The following is a 22,287-nucleotide window of genomic DNA, read 5'->3' as shown; positions in this document are numbered from 1 at the left end:
ATGTTTGACGCTCGTTTCTTACCTCAAGGTTGCGTTGCAGTTTTATTTTTTGTTCGATATCGAAAGTTGAGTGGTTTGTCTCAATAACCATTGTCACGACAAGTTTTTTGTCGCTAACCGTGGATGCTCGTAATTTCGTTCAAAAAATTCAATTCACTAAAAAGGTAACACGGTTATTATAACTGTATTATGGTATAGATACTCGTATATGGGAGGATACATAATTATATTTTATTCTAAGTAGCTGGTACCTATTTTTGGGTAAGGTCTGACGAAATCACAAACACAATCTTTATGATAAATTATTATACTTTTATTTCACATTTAAATTTATTAACTTTTACATTTGTGTCAAATAAATGTTGTTCCTCTTACGTTAGTATATTTTCGAATGTCGTAGTTTTAAAACCACTCTTACAGGTAACCTCTCCACGTTTATTAGCCACTCCCCTTTTTATATCGTTATCGGCCAATCCAAATTGTACAATGAATAAACTTAGTGACTAATATACAAATCATCAAGCTCGTTTAACAAATCATCTAAGTAATAAAGATGTTTTCATCTTATATATTGATTACAAATATTATCCTTTATTATGCTACAATTCATCAACTAAAAACTATAAGAATTTTATATACAGTACGTTTATCGATCAGATGTTGAACAACTTCAGCCAATCAATGACGCCTCCTAATATGATGTTATGATTTGTTATGATTTGAGTGGCGCCAACTATTTAATCAGTAACTTCTACACGTTTATAGATAATTAATATGGGCCAAGCTTACACTATGCAAAGATCGTCGACTATTACCAGACTAGCCTATACGTGCAACTTTGTCCGCGTGAATTTAGGATTTTATATAATAAGTAGCTCTGCAAGTCCTTAACAAAATCCATACAAAAAATCACGTCAATGCGTTGCAACGTGATTGAAGGACAAAGCGACCAACAAACAAACACACTTTCGCATTTATAATACAGGTACCTGCCTAGTGATGACGCCTTCGACTTCATCCGCGTATTTATGGTTTTAAAAAATCTTGTGAGAGTTCTTTGATGCACCGAGTTAAAAAATAGCCAGTAGGTAGGCTTGGAGATGGAAATAGGCTATGGCCTATTTCCATCTCCAAGCTAAGATGCCAAGCCATCTCTGTTCTAAACATCATTTTTTTTAAATATTAGTTTGGATTTTAAATAATTTTTGTAGATTTGTTTTTTTTTTGTGATTTTGCTAGGTATAGGTACATTGTTGTGTGTGCTAGTTGAATTATGCTATTGCGGAAATCGACCATTATCTTTGTGTAAGTCACAAAATATAAATCATAGCCTAGAATAATATACTTACTGCTATTTTCATATATCAGAATATTAATATTTAGTACTCGACAACCCTTCTCAATACTTACTTACAATGTTGCTGTTATAATAAAGGTGCACGCAAACCAATGCGGGCATTATTTATCGACATTCATATGCAGTTAAGTTTTATCCTGTCAGTAGGTGTATAATAAGTAAAAACTTCTTTTATTAATAAACATAATAAGTAGGTACACTAATTATTTTTTAATAGCTTACTGCCCGCGTTCGTTCGCGTGGGGTAATGTTTTTAAAAATCCCATTTTCCATTAAATTCTCTTTAATTTTCCGGAACAAAAGTAGCCTATATCCTTCAACCTCATAATTTGGCCTAAAATATATCTTCAGTAAGTAGCCTGCAAAAAATAATGTACATCAGGCATCTTTTAACAAATATGAATTGTCATTAGAATGCTACATTCGCTTTGCCACGTACCGCACAAGTGTGACCTGAGCATTATAGTTCGAGTAGTCCTAATAACTTACTTGATTCCTAGCAGCCTCTTATGGCCGGTATATACTTTATCGGGACCAGTAAATATTTAGATAAAAACATTAGCCACTGTCCATGCATTCTAGTACTAGTATCAAGTTGTAAGTACTATTTCCTACACCGAATACGAGTAGCATAATATTTTACCTAATCGGTAACGGAAGACTTTGAAGACTTGCAAATTGCTTAGATAATAGTATCTATCTATACCTGTATAAATCTAATTTTGTTCATTTTTGGTCATATTTTTGTTTGTCTTATTCGCCATATTTTAGAACTTATCGTATCGTCATTCATATCCTTACGCAAAAAGCCAATGATTACCTATCTACCACATTTTATTTAAATTTGATGAATAGTCTGGCTTATACACTAATAATATGAAGGAACCGACGAAAATGAAATTCGTAGAAAAATAATTTAGTTTTATTTATATAACAGCTTTAAAGTTTCAAGCTCTTGATGCAATAGTTCGAGCAAAGCAAAGAAACTATTAGTGCTTGAAACTTGTACCTACTGAGAAGTTAAGTAATTCCATTTTTTTATTTTATTTCAGTGAGTAAATACTTTTTATTCAAAAAGACTGGTAGTAATATGGTGTGTTAAGCAATTTCGAATTGTACCTTAATTAATCGGTAACAAATCTATAGTTAGTTTTGCTTTATATTTTATGCAACATACTAGATGATGTCCGCGACTTTGTTCGCGTGAATTTTATTTTTTTAATCCCGTAGGAACTCTTTGATTTACCGGGATAAAAAGTAGCCTATGTCCCTCTCCAGGTCTTTATTTATAACCATGCAAAAAACCACGTTAGCCCATCACCCCGATGCAACGTGACTGAAGGACTAATCATTAAACAACAAACAAATACAGTTTCGCATTTATAATAATATGGGTATTGATTTATCATATTGTAATATTGGGTGGCATTTGATCAATGTTCCTGCATATAAAGGAACATGACTGCTAAAATCAAAACCCATCACAACAACAGATATCAATTATATTAGATACGTAACACTTTCCATGGTGTCAGTTGAATAGTAACAATCAAGTGCGTTCGAAACGTTATATCACAATTTCACCGGCGAACGCCTTGACCGCTTTGCGTTTAAATGTTTCAACTGTACACTTCCTTGTTAGTACATTAGTGTTGTTATTTCATACTGGGTACTAGTTATTTTAAAGCAGGGATTGTCTTAAAACTTTTAGTCCGTTTGACGACGTAAGGCCGATTACTTACAATGAAGCCTAATTTTGTATCTAAAAAGCTATGTAATTTAGATACCACTGAAAACCACGCAGGTTTAGTGGCTTCAGCGGCAGCATTAATTGATTACGGAATAGAATAGAATAGAACGGAAGGGAACAGAATAGAATAGATAGGATAGGATAGGGTAGGATTTTCTTTAGATAAAGCTACACACTCAAGATAACAAATGTCTCAACATCACCGTTCCTAGAACTAAATCTCGAGACCATGCAAGGAAGCAATGGAAGCAAAATCAGATTTTCAACATTGGGTCTTGGGCAAAGTGGGCGACAAAATGTACCTAAGTTGAAGAAGAAGAAAGCCAATAAATGTATGCCAAGCAGTCAACAAGTTTAAGCAGAAAAAAATAATAATATTGGGTATATGAGTATATCAAGTAGGTAAGTGGTACCTAGTCATGACCTAGTCACATAAAAGCTTATCATGATAGGTACCTACTGATAAAATAACAAAACTGACATTGGCCCAGTGGAAGCAATGTTTGCCTTTATAAAACTTGTCAATTTTTTGCCAAAGAGGACCAAGGTCACGATATCATCAAGTAGTAAGTGATTATACTAATCATCCTTCAAATGAAACCATGGCCGTAGCCAAGTGAAGGGGTAGTTTGGGGTTCAAACTACCTAACTCCCTACTTAATATTAAATTTTTCTCATTTGACAGGGTTTGTTAAATTTTGACCTAATATTTGGAAACTGGAACTGAAATCAATTCATGGCCTTGAATGGACACTGTATGAAATTGTTTATTTGCCTAAAAACCGTTATATTCTACAATTTCCGTGACATTTTGTACCTAATAACCTAGTTATGTAGTTACATTATTAAAAATATATATTTTGTCCGTTCTAGTGGCACAATAACTTGGCAACAAGAGCATATCACATTACTAAAATCCGTTCGGTTGTGACCACTTTCGCACATTCCTGAATTATGATATTATTGGATGTAGATTTATTGCAACCTGACAGTTAAAATCATTACTAATAATTATTATCCATTACCCAGACCCTTAGATAATATGGCTTAGATATCCAACTTAAGGGTTCTACATTCTAAAGAGCATTGAGACAATAACATTCCAAATCACAAATATCCATAGAATAATTATAAAAAAGATATATGTTTTGTTATTTATTCTCAGACTTGGGCGCGTTTGGAACCCTCGTAGCTTTAGTTTTAAGTAACGTAATTAATTATCACCACTATATCGTACAATTGTACCTACTTTGAATAAATGATTTTGACTTTGACTTTGACTATTTATTATTATTTTATTATTTTTGCTTATATACTTAATAAGAAATGGTTTCAATTATTATTATTATTTGAACACTGTAGCTTAGTAGGTACGTTACTCGGCTGGAATTTCTTAAAATCTTTTTAGGTAAAAAACCTACATGAAAATAAGCTACATGTTTCAAGTTTCTAGAATTTAGGCTGTGAATCAGTCAGTCTCTTATTTATGTATTAATTATAGATAACAATCGTGAATTTTCGTCAGGTGATGAGGCGATTACGATACTTATCTAGCGGGCAAAAAAATTACAACTGCGTAGAACATCCGCGTTTTTTTGTTTAATAGGTAATTGCTGATTGCTCATTTTACAAATCGTGAGCTACTTGATGCACCTGAGGTCACAACTTCGATTTCCTTCCAATAATTGTGGCGTCATATATATAGGAATTAAACACATCATCGTTTTATATCTTCTTTTAAAGGTCAATTGCGTGTAAAAATTAGTCAGATTCCTGGGATGGTATCGATCAGTATTCTTCTCAGAATTAGTTGTAAAACCCCTGTTGTACTGGGTAGTACTTTCATTTTTGAAATAACCTCGCCAACTTTATAAATTAATTAATTCATTTTATTTTTATAAAATAAAGGCGTACATAACTTGAAAATACAAAAATGAAGACTTAAACTACGCTTAAAAAAGAAACGCAAAGATTTATTATTCAAACGTAAACTTTTATACGTGCTTTTGAATCGTCAAAAGAAATCTACCTCTGTTTCGAATTCCTTTGAAAAGGTTGAACGTTGTTTAAAAAGGAAGTTAAAAGTCCAACTAGCGTCAACATATTGGATTAAAACTTCTGATTAAAAAGAAAAATAAGTATATTTATACAGTTTTTTGATAAAAATTCTGTGTCTAGAAACTTTTAACCATTTATCTCCCTCATTAAGTATTATTTCATCACATTTATTGAAATTATTTCACTCTTACTCGTACATAATATTAAAAGACCGAAAATTAATTACCTACTGCACCTACTAAGAGTATGCCTAACAGATATACGATATTGTTATAAAGAGCGTTAATACACAAGAATAAATATTCAAATAATTTAGGAATATATAGGACATGCTATGGAAAAAATTACAGTCCTTACAAAAAAAAAACCTCCGGTACGTAGAAAGAGAAACCATAAAACATGTCCCATGTTACAGAAAATCTCCGGGTAATAATATGGAACAAGTTATAACAGTTCTTAAAAAGCTATAAAATTGTGTTTTCACAAATATAAAACTTCTGTGCGTAGAAACCTTAAATCCTATTATCTCCCTGTTAGAATCCCGTCAAGGGACCATATTAAACAGGTCGCAAGCCGAGCTGCTTGACTTTTGCTTGATTTATGAGTTCCCTTCACATTCATCATCCTACAGCTTATAATATCTACGCTGACAGCTTGTTTCCAGGAACGGAAAAATGTATCACCTTTTTTATTTTTATTTGTTAAAATCTATTTTTATATATCAAGCTGTTATATTTTCTATGCTTCTATATAAAATCTGTAAAAAGTAAGAAGTAAAGAGCAAATTCACCTATAATTTTTGAATTTTCTAAATGACTTTTTTTGCGGATTAGTCATTTAGAACATTTCACGATGCTGGGTTATTAAGGTAATTTATTTATTACATAATTATTTGGTCAAATATAGATATTATGTTACCTACCCATGCGGAGGCAATTTTGATCCTGTATCTATCATAGTTTTTTGTTCTAACTCCTAGTTTTTTAAAAACCACAAAACCTTTATGTTTTAGTTACATGAAACAAAAGTATCTCAACTCAACAACGTTTAAACGTGAAACGTAAAATCTGCATTTGCTCATATTATTGTTATCAAAAACAAATGCATCACGTAAGTATATAAAATGTTATATCTTTCGTTCGAAAGGTCAAGAATCTAAATTGGTCATCATGCAAATATGGAGGACGGAATGTTTTAGTCACGTTCGCATTTCTTGACAACTATAATAAAATTTTCAATTTTTTACCCGACTACGGGCACTTAAGGGTAAGTGTGGTCTGCGTATATCTGTTTATCGGTTTATCAAATCCCTCAGAATTTGACAAAAAAAAATGTTAATTTAAATATCGTATGGTCAAACCCTTCTCGTTCTGAGAGGAGACCCGTTCTCAGTAGTGAGCCAGCAATGGGTTGATCATGATGATAATGAAAATATAATGTTTTAAAATGTTGTTTTATGTTTGTCGTTCCTGCGTGGTGGTATGTATATTTAAGAAATGTAGTCAGATTATGGTTTTTGAATTTTGAGCTTTATGATCTTAATTAAAAAAAGGTATATTAATTGGTACTTATATGGCTTATGCATTACGTACTTTTCAAATATTAACTGATAAGTCCTAGTTTTTATTGATGTTATCAGAATTTCCATATTATTGATAAAATCTGAGATATGTCTTATATTTTAGGGTTACTACTGTCCACTTTTCGAGATTTTGTACACTTTAGGTAACTGTAACCTATTGCAACAAATCTGTCTATTTTTCAGCATTAAACTATTTTTCTCGAAAATATTATGTGAGGATAAACAAGCTTAATAGAGTAATATGTAATAAGCAACTATTGATGATTTCTCATACTTTTGCCTATATGTGGTACTATTTTTTCAATCTACGATAATTGGCAACCCTAACCTTATCGTACTAATATATCCTAGGAAATCGTGTCAGCTGATAACCTAATAAATATTACGATATTGGCCGATATAAATACTCTTGTGAAAATACCAAATTCTAATAGGTACTTGACCGAGATATTATGAGATAGGAAACATGGCGTAGGTACATCGTGTTATTTGTCTACTGCTAGAAGTTGCTATATAACCCCTATTTTCGTGGGGAAATCCACATGGATTAGTTCTATCTATCCCCTCGTTGGTAGTAGGGGGACAGATCGAACTATTTATCCTATCTGTCCACCTGAGGGGACAGAGCAGGGGGACAGACTGGAAGAATTCGATACAACTACGCTTGGGTAGACACGGAGGTTTTGTCGAACTAATAGCAACTAAAAGTCCACGTTCTTTCTCATCGCTTGATAGCTGAACCACTGGTCTACGAAACCGGAGGCGTCGCGCAATCTCACGACACCTGCCAGAGCATCCTCCAGGACCAATGAGGTGTCCTTACGCCGTCAGAGGTGCAACAGGAACACAAAAGACCTCTGACAAAGGTAAACACATATTTGATCCAGTGTATTACAATGAACTAATGAGTACCACTGCTCGTGAATTCGGCTGCAATGCGCTAACTGGCCCTGAAAAATATTGGCCCAAGATTTACTAGGAACTCTACTGTATCCCACCCATAATGTTAAAATAAATCTAAGTAGTAAGTACTGGGTATATTTTTCCATCTGGACCACTCAAATAAAAATATCTATTCTATAGAGATAAATAGGTAAATACTCAAATTACCTAAAATGGTGGATATTGCAGATTACCTTGATAATTCCGCTTTTTTAACCCCCTATCCAAAAAGAAGGGTGTTATAAGTTTTACGTGTGTATCTGTGTATATGTGTATCTGTCTGTGGCATCGTAGCTCCTAAACTAATGAACCGATTTTAATTTAGTTTTTTTGGCTTGATCGAGAGTGTTCTTAGCTATAATCCAAGAAAATCGTTTCAGCCGTTTTAAAGTTATCAGCTCTTTTCTAGTTACTGTAACTGGTGTCATAAATTTTTAATTTACACTTGTGTTTTATTGAAGAATGGAATGGTATTTTCAGAAGGAACTTAGAATGCGTCATGTCGAGTAAAAATATTTTATAGATTTTAAAATCGATTATTGGGATGTGTCACAAAACATAAATTAATTTAAAGTAGGTACTCATTTGAGATAATAATTGTTCCTACGTTAATTAATTACCATAACGTAAAATACCTACCTACATTAATTTATTTCTAACTAGAAAACCCTTTTCAAATGCTTGAATAATGTTCGGTATATCATTAGTCTTAACCAATTAATAGTCCAGGACTTTAGGAATTAAAAACAATTTGCATATCTAACTTCCAAGCATAGTTCCGGTGCATTAGTAGTAATTACCCCGTCTTGCAATTGATGGTACTAGGTTCGATGCCCGGCCATTAGCATCTGGGAATCTAAAACTGTATTTCAAGATAAATTATATTTTACACTTTGGTTAAGTTTCAAGTTAACAAACTTATTACTTGAGTTGAAATTAATCTTTAAAATAATTTTGAGTTGCAAAAATATGCACCTAATTTTTAGGATTCTGAAGTAAAACAAGCAAAAATAACTACGTAATTATAATTGACGAAGATAAATGTATCGTAGTAATAATAATAGTAGCTCAACTCAAAAACTTACCCCAAGGCTCAATATTTACTTTGAAGAAACATTCCATCGTGATTAGGTAGGTAGGTATCGTTACCTACTTATTTTTAACCCCCGACCCAAAAAGAGGGGTGTTATAAGTTTGACGTGTGTATCTGTGTATCTGTGTGTCTGTGTATCTGTGTATCTGTGTATCTGTCTGTGGCATCGTAGCGTCTAAACGAATGAACCGATTTTAATTTAGTTTTTTTTGTTTGAAAGGTGGCTTGATCGAGAGTGTTCTTAGCTATAATCCAAAAAAATTGGTTCAGCCGTTTAAGAGTTATCAGCTCTTTTCTAGTTTTCTTGTAGAAAAGAAGGTTAGATAACCGTTAGGTTCTTAATATTATGTCAATTGACAAATGTCAAGCTGTCAAGATGGACGTTGCCTAAATACATAATTATTTATTTGAAAATGATGTTTTGGAAAACTCAAATACTTTGGATCGTCGGGGGTGTTATAAATTTTTAATTTACACTTGTTTACATAACACCTAACACGGTTAAATAAAAACACAAATACAACAATGCGAATGTGGGTGTGAGCCAAGGATACGCACGGACAAATTGATTGATGTATCGAAATATGATGGATGAGTTGAAATGATCTCATTTGGCCTCATCCTTTGTTACTTTAATGATAAAACAATTTTTTCTCGGGTAGGTATATTGAAAAATGAGTTAGATCTCAGCTGTAATTAAATCCACAGTAAAAGTTATCTTTCTCCTTAGGCCTACTCTACCTCGAACAATTAAAGGGGTTTATAAAAACATTTTTCACTTTAATATCGTAATCTTTTTTAGCTCTTAGGTATAGGTAGTACAGATGTGATAAGTATTTTTGCCAATTTAGACTGCTACGAAAAAGAAGCCCCCAAAAATCTTAGCTGGCCTATTCTCATAGAGATTCAAAGATCCTTTCAAAAATTTTGTCTGTCTGTTCATTACCTGTGTGTTCGCGTAGGTATTCTCCATCCGATTGAGTGGAAACTTTGTACAGTTGTAATTAGCACTTACCTGAAGTTTTCAGACTTATTACCATCAATAAAGGTACAACACAGGTGGCGAGTGACGCGAATCGCATAGCAGTAGGTACATGCCGGGATAACCTAGTACCTAGTCTAAATCTTTTTGTCGTAATAAGCCGAATATGGATACACATATTTTATTCTTATTTTATTTTAATAAAACACGTTTTACTAAAAAAGATTGTATTCTCGTTAGTGTTACAATCAAATATTTGAACCCTCCATTCCGTGATCTAACCAGTTTGACATACTATGTAAAGTTTAATTAACACACAAATATGAGGATAAGTTTTTTCAACTTTTTATTTACACTCTCGAGTCATCAAACGTATATTGTAAACTTGGGAACGTAATTTTTATCACAAAGGAGATTAAAGCAAACCCGACTGTTGACTTTTTCTTCAAACTAGAAATTCCCCGGTATTAACTGTTATTTTGTAGGCCAGATTTATAACTATGTAAGAGTATTCAATCGTCTGCAGTAGGTACATAAATGAGAAAACTTCTCCTGGCTGACTGGTCTATCAACACATATCCTACCTTTTCGAATTTCCATCCCTAGGGCGGTTAAATAGACGGTACAAGTTTCTATGAAAGACCGTCAGTTTTACCTATTCATAAAAATTGGTACCTATTTGCGCTTTCGGTTAAAAATAAAGAAATACGTGTTTCAGGATTTTGGGAATTTCACCCACTCACCAATTTTCAAAAAGCGCGAGTGAAGTTAGTTTTTTTTATGATTTTAGTAGGTTAAATATGACTTAAAAGTTACAAAATTTATTTTGGCGTATGTAAATTTTCGCCCAATTTTTTACTATTAAGTTTACAGAGTGAACAGTTAAACATTTCAAAGCTTTATTTTAGTAGCTGTTTACCCTTTCACCGTTAAGGAGTTTTAGAAAACGGTTAAAAACAAAGAACTGACTCTCGCCTCTTAAAAGGAAGAAAAGAAACATCCGTTTTTCGTCGTTGCTCTATTGAAATGTTTACTTTCTAAAGGTACTTAGGCTAATTATGGAACACGTCACTTAAAATGGTTACTAATTAATGATGAAAAATTACTTAGTTTAAAACAAAATATAGTAAAATAACTTTTACTTTATTTTTTCCTGTATTTTACTGTATTTTAAAATTTTAGTACATTTTGATGCAGACTAGCTCTATTAGAGCCCTATTTTTCTATAATTTCCCATCCCGATTGCCATCTCGACCTGTCACGAGCTATAGAAAGCTTGTCATTACGAAAACGTTTTAGGAAACCGGAAGAAAACACAATATTCAAATAAAAATCTCAATTATTTACACGTAAATTAATTTTAATAACCGCAAAAACACTGAACACCATAGGAAACTGAATTATTTCACATCATCAACGGTACGATACTATGGTAGAGAAACTATTAACGAAGGTCAAAGAACACATCAGCGTTAGGCGTCGTTAAGGTTTACTAAGCGTTGTTAATCTGTTAATGGGTTCAGTTCACTTGCCTACGTTTTTTGGCCAAACTTTATTTTATTTTGGTTTATTAGGTAGTCAATAGCTGTGCTCCACATCTATGTTATGTTATTATTATTGTCAATTCGTTATGTTGACCTATAGATAGATAGATAGATAGAAAGACTTTATTGCACAAAAAACACATGAAAAGGAACACAACACAGAAAGAAGAAAAACAGAAAAAACAACTGTGTGCAAAGGCGACCTTATTGCTTAGAGCAATCTCTTCCAGACAACCTTTGCTGAAAGGAGAAGCTATGTTATTAAATGTTAATATCTTAACCTTATGGAGTGCACTTTGACTAGCTCAGAGACACATCACTGAAGTTAGTCCCATCAATTTAGTTTAATTTAGAGATTGTGTGCAACAGAATTAACACCATACTTTTATTTTAAAATTTGAGATATTACCTATTATTATTAATGTAATTTTTTGCCATACATATTAAGTTATAAGTGCTAAACAATGAAGTAAATTAGCTGTGAAAAGTGATAAGCATTATAACTCGAAACGGGAAGATTTTCTCAAAGATTAAAACAATAGATTTCTTGTAAAACATCTAAACGCTTAGCAACCATTGTCTGGTTTGACAAATGGTGTGGCAATTTTTTTATAAGCGTGAGAGATTTTGATAGTTTTTGTTATAATTTATAGTAGTTTTGTCAGTAATAGATATAATCTGCTGAATCTCTTTATAGTTGCCGACTTGTTAATAGTAACGGCATTTAACTTTAAACCTTTTATGCAAGTAGCTGTATGTAGAGACTAACGGGTCTAAAGTTCAGCGGTTTGGTCTTCAAAACCTCGCTTGTCTTGCCTAACAACTTTTTGCCTAACAACCCCCCCAAACAACCCCGCCCCCCTTACCATACTAAAATACAAATTATTTTAGTACGGTAAGGTTGTATTACTCAAAGATTATTTCTTTAAGTTGTTTCATCTCGTTAGTAAGAAGTCATTTAGTAAACCATAGAACCTTTTGTTACTAATTGGATAGCAAAGCATTTAATATACAATAACAATTTAAAAAATACATCTTCAAGGCTTTGAAGCTACAAAAATATTAAATTATTCCATTCATTACTATAATTTAATAACGAAAATCACTACTGTAATAATATATTCAGATTTAACAAAAAGAGGAACAAAAAAGTTTAGTTGTTATTTTTTTTTTATAGTAATTTGTGATATTTCCTGGCAAATGACGAGTTCGTGAGTGTTTTTAATATTAACCGTCTTGTCTAAAGAGTTAACGCACATCCAATTACGGTTAGACCTAATAAACTGTGAAGTCAGACAACAGAAAGCGATTGATTTGTATAATTGACAAACAAAGAAATGTTTTTCATATTTAGGTAGTTGTAAATGTAGCACAGGAGGCTCATTCATTATTTATTTAAATTGCACATTTACAAAAAGAAATATTTTCGATATTTTAACTGATTCTGAAATAATTTTATGTCATACTTTATACAAAAACTATTTGATTTACATCACAAAATAAAGATACAAGTAAGATAAAATTTCAATGTCATTGTCAAGAGAATAAGGATTCTAAGTCATGTTTTTAATACTAACTGGGGTTTTTTGTTTTGCATGCAGTTCGTGCCGAAAAAAAGTACAATCACCTTACACTTCAAGAGTTTTCCAAAGCAGTGATTAATAATAATAGTATGAAATTCTAATTCTTAACGTTTTTTGCAAAATAACAGATGTCTTAATTTAATGCACCTTTTTACATAATTAATATTTGCGTTATATAAATTTTAAATATCAACCCGCACATTAGGAAGTGATGATATAATTATAATTTTAAAATTATATATTAATTAACATATGTAGTATAAAGTTTGAAATTAATTTATCGTATCTATACTTATATAATGCATGATTTTATGCAAATGTAACGTAATAAAAAACACGTTTTTACCTGCGATCTGTTCTTGTTATGCTTATTAAAGAGGAAGTAAAGTATATAACATAAACTATACAGTAAAATTTCTCTTTGTACTATAATTATATTATTATGTCCAACGAAATTACATGATTCTAAAATTCGATCCGTCTTTCTTTTGCAAGATTAGATTATATATGAAGCTAGATATTGTCATATCTGTAATAAAAATAGATCTTTAGTCATGTGTTAGTTATTTACTTTTTTGATACGTTTGCAATATGATTTTGCATTATCTTCTTGAACATTGACTATTATTTATTTAATCATTAATTGCTCCTAAAACGACACAACATGTGTGAGGTCACGTCAACGCCGACCTCTGCTCACGTCAGCAAATTATTGGTTTGGATCCTAATTTTGACGTCTCATGCATTTTTAATATTGCAAAACCAATTCAACACTTGTGGTGACCTTTGTAGATCTGGTGGCTTTGGCATCTCCAGATTTGCATACGTTATTTTTTTTTATTCAGATACAAGCCCTTGACTGCAATCTCACCTGGTGGTAAGTGAAGAAGCAGTCTAAGATGGAAGCGGATCTAAGCGGAACTTTTAGCCTTAGGGGCCTCTCTTGTATCTTTTATTGCTTAAATCAGACTTCTTCTTAGGGTTCCGTACCTCAAAAGGAAAACTAGAACCCTTCTAGGGTCACTTTTTCCTATGATCGCAAATAATCCACCTTAGCCACCCAGAGCATGCCGCAACGTAAAACGTTTATAATTGTCTGGCGTTCTCACTGTTTGTGCACTTAACATAAATGAACCGTGACGCCCCTAACCTCACTGAGATGGTTAAACCATCAAACGCATGACTAATTGATTCGAATTATATAAGGAAGTATATTTAATAGGCGAGAACATCGTGCTGATGTCATAATGATTAAATTCTCACCATAAAAATATTACACAGGTGAGTTCTTGACGGGTACCTCCTAATGACCAGATCAGATAGTACGAATATGAAGAAATAAAGCAGCGAATGATAAAATAAGTTAACCATAGAAATACCTTTAGTATGGATGCCACTTATAAATAACAAAAAAGACCAAAGGACTACAATTTTCGACAAGTGTAAATTAAAAATTTATAACACCCCCGACAAGTGAAGGTTACAGTAATAACTAGAAAAGAGCTGATAACTTTCAAACGACTGAACCGATTTTCTTGGATTATAGCTGCCAAGAACATTTTCGATCAAGCCACCTTTCAAACAAAAAAAAAACTAAATTAAAATCGGTTCATTAGTTTAGGAGCTACGATGCCACAGACAGATACACAGATACACACGTCAAACTTATAACACCCCTCTTTTTGGGGCGGGGGTTAACAAATAACAGCGTTGCTAGCAAACTAATCGAAAGGTCACTGATAGGATTGTTTAAATGAGCTGTGGATAGCGTTGTTAATTATATTATGTATATTTGCCAATTTTGGTTGATAGATTTAAGTTATAGTTTCAATACATAGTATGTAATTATTTAGTGTCCCAAATAAATAAATATTAAATAATTAAAATAAAGAATTTTCAGACATTACTATGCGGGGCTGGAGCGAGTCTAATATTAACCTTTATTATTTCGTTTTTTATAAGAACACTTTTCAGTATAGGTCTGTTAATCAACAATCTATTATTATTTGCATAATATTCAGTGAAGCAAGCTCAGAAGTAGGTACTTACGTTACAATACAATTTAACGATAAGTTTCAATGGAACTAATGATATTAATATAATTAAAATGACTTGAAATCTAATGGAAAATTTAAGTTTTCAAGGATATTGTATTTGCACGCACTTTTCTACAATTTTATTGAGAGAAGTATAATAAAAGAGTTTTCAAATGTTTCTTTTGTTTTATTTAAGCAACATCGCACCAAGCAAAATGATGGTAGTTTAATTGAAGCCTTCTCTGTTATCTACATCTAATGCGTCATATCTACATGCAACATCACATCACCCTAAGCGTGTACGTTAATAAAATAGAAAATAAAAATGTTTTTTATTCGATAAACTTTAACAAGCACTTTTGAATCTTCAAATTTATCTGGCATCTTTATATCCGTCAGGCAGTTATATGTGTCAGATACTAGTATACAGGTTAAAATTAATTTTCTTATGATGAATAATTATCTTTCGTAACATGGGCTGCTAGTAGTTAGAAGCTCTTTTAATCAATTGTTTTAATACCATTGTCTTGGACCGGTATAGAATGTCAGTGGGTTATTTAAACGGTTTGACAACCTGGTAGCGCGGCGTGATGATCTGAGCCTTGACTTGTACAGGGTGCTTACCGGTCCTAGATAATTCGATAATTAAATTGACAACTCCATTGCAAATCGCATTCTGTCGTGTACGCATACGGATTTGAACAAATTATGCTAATCAAATAGCTGGTCGATACAATGATTTTATAGCCTCAATAGCTCAACGGTTATAGGAGTGGACTGAATTCCGAAAGGTCGGCGGTTCAAACCCCACCCGTTGCACTATTGTCGTACCCACTCCTAGCACAAGCTTTACGCTTAGTTGGAGGTGCAAGGGGAATGTTAGTCATGATTAAAAATGGCTAATATTCTTATTAAAAAAAAAATGATTTTGATATTATCTAAATGTGTAAAAGGTGGACTCTTGCTAAGCAAGTTGTCTATTTTGCCAGAATAGAATGAGTAAGTTTTAATAGGGCTCTCTCCGTCACTTACTCCATACAATCGTAGCCCCAATTTCATTTGAATATTAAGCAACCAAAGTCCATGAAATTTTGCAGACATATTCTAGAAACTAATATCTGTGCCTGTGGTGTTTTAGATTTTTCAAAAAATATGTAGTTTTAATATTACAGGGGTTTATTTTCAAGATTGATTTGTATGTGAATTTTTAAGACCGCGTAACTTTGAAATCGAATATTTTAACAGAAATCTAGAAAACCACAGTCATATATATTAGTTCCCGGTACGTTTCTACAAAATTCCATTGAGTATGATTGGTTAGAATTCCAATGAGAGACGAACTACGTTTGTATGGAGCGAGTGACGGAAACTTCAGTTTATCACGGCCTGCACGGACCAACTTTTTACATTTACCGACCGTGTAATTTTAGGTCCCTCTTTTCTAGCCTATCAATAAAGACATACCTACCTGCTTTCTTTTAATGGATCATTTATTATGATAACATCGATTAATTGATAACGTGAACTAGCGTCAATTTAATTTATTAATTAATATCAAATATGTAGTAGGTAATGTAGTACCTATGCATTTTTAGCTTACGAAATCGAAAGTTGCGGTAGTGGTATCAATCACGGAGGCCTTGGATTTCATTCTGTCACTCCTCACTTCACTTCACTTATTGCTGCGTAGTCGGGTGGAAACGTCCAGTACTTGCGTAAACTAAGTCTTGGCAAAATTGCCAAAGTAAATTGTTTACTGAAGGAAAGACAACATTTAGAACAGGTAGGGCTGGCAGCAGTGATATTTACAGACGTAAAAGTGGCGTCCCGCCCGTCACGTCGACTCGTAGGTAATATTAGGTATCAGTGAAGCTACAATAATTAAAACTACAGATCTGATTTTGTTTGAAATAGAAAAAAGAAAGCATCAGCAGATAAAATATTCCTTATATTTTTCCGTTCCATTCCATCAGCCTGTATGCGTCCACTGCTGGACATAGGCCTTTCCAAGAGCGCACCACCAAACCTTACCACCACTGCCTACCCCTTACCATCACCACCCTTTACCACCTTACCAATGGCCCTTATTCAGGAAGGTGTATTTTTTTGTAAAATAAATTAACCAATCCATATCTATACTACCCATATTATAAAGGCGAATCTGTATCTGTCTGCCTTCTAACTTTTCACGGCCCATCTGTTTAACTGATTTTGGGGAAGTACAGAAATAGCTTGCATCCCGGGAAGGATATAGAGTACTTTTGTCTTGGAAAATCAAAGAGTTGCCACAGGATTATTAAAAAGTCTGAAATTTACACGTACGAAGGCGCGGTCATCATCTACGAGTACTTAGGTAGTAGATATACTAATTAGGTATAAAACTTACCGATTAAAGTACATCGAGATGCAATTTTTAAACCGTTTATGAGGTCTGGATAGTAATACTATACAAACATGATTAGATTGTAATATTATTTAGCCAAAATAGATAACTAAGATAGTTTTAAGAAATAGTTGGTAGTTTTCTCTTTAGTAGTTCTCATTTTTTTTGTCACGGCATGCAGTTGCATTTCCACTCGCGAACGAATCATAACGATTAATGATTAATAGTCTTTTCAAAACTATTAATCATAATTTGCTCGTACAGTAAACGTACCAGTTTTGTCCATAATTGATTTAATTGCGAGATTGGCTCCGATAACCTTTTAGTTTCGACTGCTTTTTTTCAGTAGATTACATCATCTTCCATTATTTTGGATTAGTAAAATAATTGGACCTTACTACTATTATATAAACAAGATTTAAGTATCACAAAAAATCTGTTTTAATTACTTACCTGTAAAATTTAGTAAAATAACAGAAAAACAATTAAGTAAGTAATTTACAAATCACACTGTTTATGTGTAGTAAAAATATAATGATGTATTTTTAGTATAATCATAGACGAAATGTAGGTACCTATTCCTACTTTATTTCAACATAGTACTATGGCTAAAAAAAGATGTCTAAAATACTGTGTGTATAATTTCTTTAGATTAACTTATAACTAATTCGCAGTAATTGGTCCATTTATTCATAAATTATTGGATTTCAATGCAGTTTTTACCATCATTCAGATTTCAGAACATTTTTTCGTGAGGGATGAGTTAAGTAGGTATACATATTCACATTTTAATCCTAAAAGCTACTTGCCCAAGTAAGCGCTTGCCGATACAAGTCAGCTAGTTATTACCCATGTTATAAATTCGAAAGTGTGCTTGTTTGTTAGTTTGTTTTTCAATCAGATCGCAACGGAGTAACGCATCAATTGATTTTTGCACGGTTATAGTCAAAGGCCTGGAGGCTACTTTTTATTCCGGAAAATCAAAGTTCCCACATGATGTTTAAAACCTAACTCCACGCGAATGAAGCCGCGGGCATCAGCCCGGCTAGCATGGGCAGTAGATAAAAATTATATCCCCCGATTATATCCACTGATGTCATAGAAATCAGTGGATATAATCGGGGATATAATTTTTATCTACTGCCCATGCTAGCCGGGCAGGTAGTAAAGAATAATTAAAACGGTTTAGATAATAAACATTAGACCTAATTAGCCGCAACCGAGTTATTTTTACATTCAAGGTCATTACGGGACATCCATCCAGCCGTGTCTGGTCTAAATACCTACACAATAAGTGACTAATTGCCTAACCTTACAACCATCGTTCTTGATATCCAAGAATTTGGTCTAGAATCCTGGATACTGCCTGCACCGTTACACTAGGTACCTACCTGAATATGACAGATAACTGTACATTCATTTAAATATTACACAGAAGCTGCCTGATCTTGACTAGCTATGTCGTACCTACAGCTTAGTCTATAGGTACTAAACATTTTTATTTTTAACTCTTTTTTTTCTCATCACTTGTAAGTTAGCCCTTGACTGCAATCTCACCTGATGGTAAGGATGATGCAGTCTAAGATGGTAGCGGGCTAACTTGGAAGGGGTGTTTCGGTTTTATTATACCCATAACTAACCCCTTATCAGTTTTTCCGTGTAAAAACTGAGCATACCGGAACGATTAATCATTTGGCGGCACTGTTTTGCCGTTAGGATGGTAATGAGCCACGGCCGTAGCCTCCAATCAGACCAGACCAAAGACAATTTAAATATTACAAATTCCCAAATTTCCCCTACCGGGAATCGAATCCAGGACCTCCAATTTATAAGACCACAGCTCTCAGCACTGCGCCAGGAAGGTTGACTCTCTTAGATCTCGCACTTCGTTTTTTCTCATTAGATCCTTTTGCAAGACTAGCTCAAGCTCGCGACTTCATCCACGTGGATTTAGATTAGAGAGTTCTTTTATTTTCCGGGATAAAAAGTAGCCTAAAACGCACAGTTTTAAGCATTTATATACTACATGCTTTAATGGAAGAGGTAAAGGAACACATCGTGAGGAAACCTGCTTGCCTGAGAGTCCTCCATGATGTTCCAAAAAGTATGTTTTAATCTGCCAATCCGCACTTGGCCACTAAGGTAGACCATGGTCAAATCCTTCTCCATTTCTCGGTAGTAAGGTGGTGATGGGTGTCATCAACCCAATGATGATGATGATTCTAGAACAAAGTATTGATTGATTGTAGTTGCAGCATTCTGGGTGCAATAAGGGATAGTTTCCTATCCTTTATTGCACCACACAATAACGAAACATTGGGTAGCTTTGACCACTGGGCGACTAGAGTTGCCATGGTTGACTACTTACTGACTACTGACATTACTAACATAGTTATTAGGAATTATTGCTACTAACACACTAACTTTGTAATTACATATAATGTATGTAATAATATGGACTTTCAGTCTGAAATAAAATATTATTTATTTTGTTTTAAGTACATATTTGATTTATTTATTGATCCCGTATTCATGGTCAAAAGTTGAGTGATAACAACCATTATCAAAAGTGAATTACTCTAAGCCACTTCCAGCAGTTTATTAAACAAGTAACAATTACTATAAGTCGGTCAATGCGGCCACGTGATAATGTAGGACACGCTCACTTTCTGTTAGCTATACACTGTGTGTATGTTTGCGCGTAACATGATATCTTGAGAATGTGATTCGTACTGTGTTGTGAGATTTGATGACGTTTGCCGTCAGGTTAAGTAGACTTGACCCAAAAGAGCAACCGCCGCGTTTCTTGATTCTAGCTAGGTATTTGAAAAATTAATCATTTGATCATTACCAGCATTTTGATTAAAATGATGCAGTATAAACTTTATGTATTAACGACATTAAAGGGAGTGCGCATTTAATGACGTTATTGAGAGTTGTCGTTAAATGGAGAGAAGAAAAATCTTTATTAAAAAAAAATTCAGACTAGTGTTAGTTATTGAATCAAAAAACAATTCTTATTTGAATTCTTACCTAGAAGGAAATATTCTTAAGGTTTCACCAAGGATGTATTTTGAGAATTTTTAACGAAATCTTAAAAAATGCAAATCCACGTGAATAAAGTCGCGGAATAAGATAATTCTTGGTAGAGTTAATGTTAAAGAATTAAAATACTTGTATTATTTTTTCGGTCAACTTTGAGGTCAAGCTCAAATATCTTGTTATGTATGTGTGCATGTGGGTAAGTTTCAACTTGATCTATAACAACAGGTGGCCAAGTGTCCAATCTTGACCCGCATATGTAATATTATGTAGCAATTATAACTTGAAAATGAAATTATTAACCTTTTTTTAAATATATACTAGCAGACTTGGCCCGGCTTTGCAAAGGTTTTATTATTGTAAATTTAAATTTGTAGGAATGACAGCCTTAACAATAATTAATAATGTATAGTTAATTAAGAAAAAATTAAAAGGGCAAAGTATTGTTTTAATCATATTTGTATAATAAATATATTTTCTTTATCTTTTCAGATCATCACTTGACGCTTCTTAAACAGGTATGTTTCTAAAATGATCTAGCAAAACATTTTAAATTATCTTTTTCATCCAAAAGAGTGCGCTAACTGCCATCACACACCGTCACCGATGTCGCACTATACAGTTTTTTTATGTTTGAATATGGGTGACAGTTTCATTAACAACAAGTGTAAATTAAAAATTTATAACACCCCCGACAAGTGAAGGTTACAGTAACTAGAAAAGAGCTTATATAACTTTCAAACGGCTGTACCGATTTTCTTGGATTATAGCTAAGAACACTCTCGATCAAGACACCTTTCAAACAAAAAAAAAAAAAACTAAATTAGAATCGGTTCATTAGTTAAGGAGCTACGATGCCACAGACAGATACACAGATACACAGACACACAGATACATACGTCAAACTTATAACACCCCTCTTTTTGGGTCGGGGATTAAAAATGGAATTTCGAAAGAAAAATCACTGACAGTAAGTACTCTTATTTCCACTAATATAAATACGGTGGACCTGCGATTGCGTGACGTGATAATCACAACAAATTCGCTTTTCTAAAGTAGCAATGCCAAAACAAGCCATTGCGTCATCTTAGCACCAAAAATTACTTATCCAACACGCTGCAATATATAGGTATAACTAGTCCAACAATAGGTATGAAACACACCGGCCATAATGATCGAGGCATTAAAATTTTATTATAAGAAAATTGATATTGATCAGTGCAAATTGCCGTCTGTCTGTTTCGCAATATAGTAATCACACACGATGGGTGTTTTGTAATTCAAATTACTTACATCTAGATGATGTTGCGACTTTGTATGGATTTGATTCTCGTATTCTCTTTTTTAAAGCTTTTTAAGTAGGTATATTATGTATGGGTTTAATGAAAAGGCTAGGTTTGCCCGCTTCCATCTTATGCTGCATCATCAGTCATCACTTACCACCAGGTGAGATTGTAGTCAAGGGCTTACTTGTATCTGAATTTAAAAAACCTTTCTGTGGAATATCATATTATAAGGAAAGGGTACACGTGCAAAATTTTCGTCGCAATCATTGCACAATATTGTGTAGTTTCACTGGGACGTGCCTGTAGCGATTCCTTTAGAATCTGATAAAAATGATTCACGAAAATGGTTTATATTATGTAGGCAAGATAATATTATCTAACACATTCAGATTTAGTGTAGGTATAAAGTAGGTACATTTAATGTAAGTAATGAATTAATATTTATTTTTAATGCAGTATGAAGTCGAGACTAATAGACTGGTCGCAATATATAATATCAATAACAAAAGAATCATCAAAAGCCATTAAAAGAACATAAAATTCATCAAGTCGCAACATAGAGATGCTCTATAACTCTATATAAAAAAAGACTGATACAACTTAAACATTTCCATTTATATAAAGAATGTTCTAGTAATCCGGTCCATAA

The 22,287-nt window shown here is 33.1% G+C and overlaps 1 protein-coding gene across 5 annotated transcripts in view; it reads left to right on the top strand.

The window, feature by feature from the left end:
* Positions 1-22,287, top strand: part of LOC123865745 — a 112,369-nt gene that overhangs the window by 4,410 nt on the left and 85,672 nt on the right. For 4 of the 5 annotated variants that reach the window (XM_045906965.1, XM_045906963.1, XM_045906964.1 and 1 more), the window contains exon 2: positions 20,845-20,870. The exons of the other annotated variant lie outside the window; for it this stretch is intronic. The gene's annotated coding sequence lies outside the window, so the exon portion shown is untranslated. The remainder of the gene's footprint in view (positions 1-20,844; positions 20,871-22,287) is intronic. 5 annotated transcript variants of the gene reach the window in all.

Source organism: Maniola jurtina, chromosome 5, assembly GCF_905333055.1.
Source record: "Maniola jurtina chromosome 5, ilManJurt1.1, whole genome shotgun sequence".
Taxonomy (NCBI): domain Eukaryota; kingdom Metazoa; phylum Arthropoda; class Insecta; order Lepidoptera; family Nymphalidae; genus Maniola; species Maniola jurtina.
This window is presented reverse-complemented; position numbering and strand designations above follow the sequence as displayed.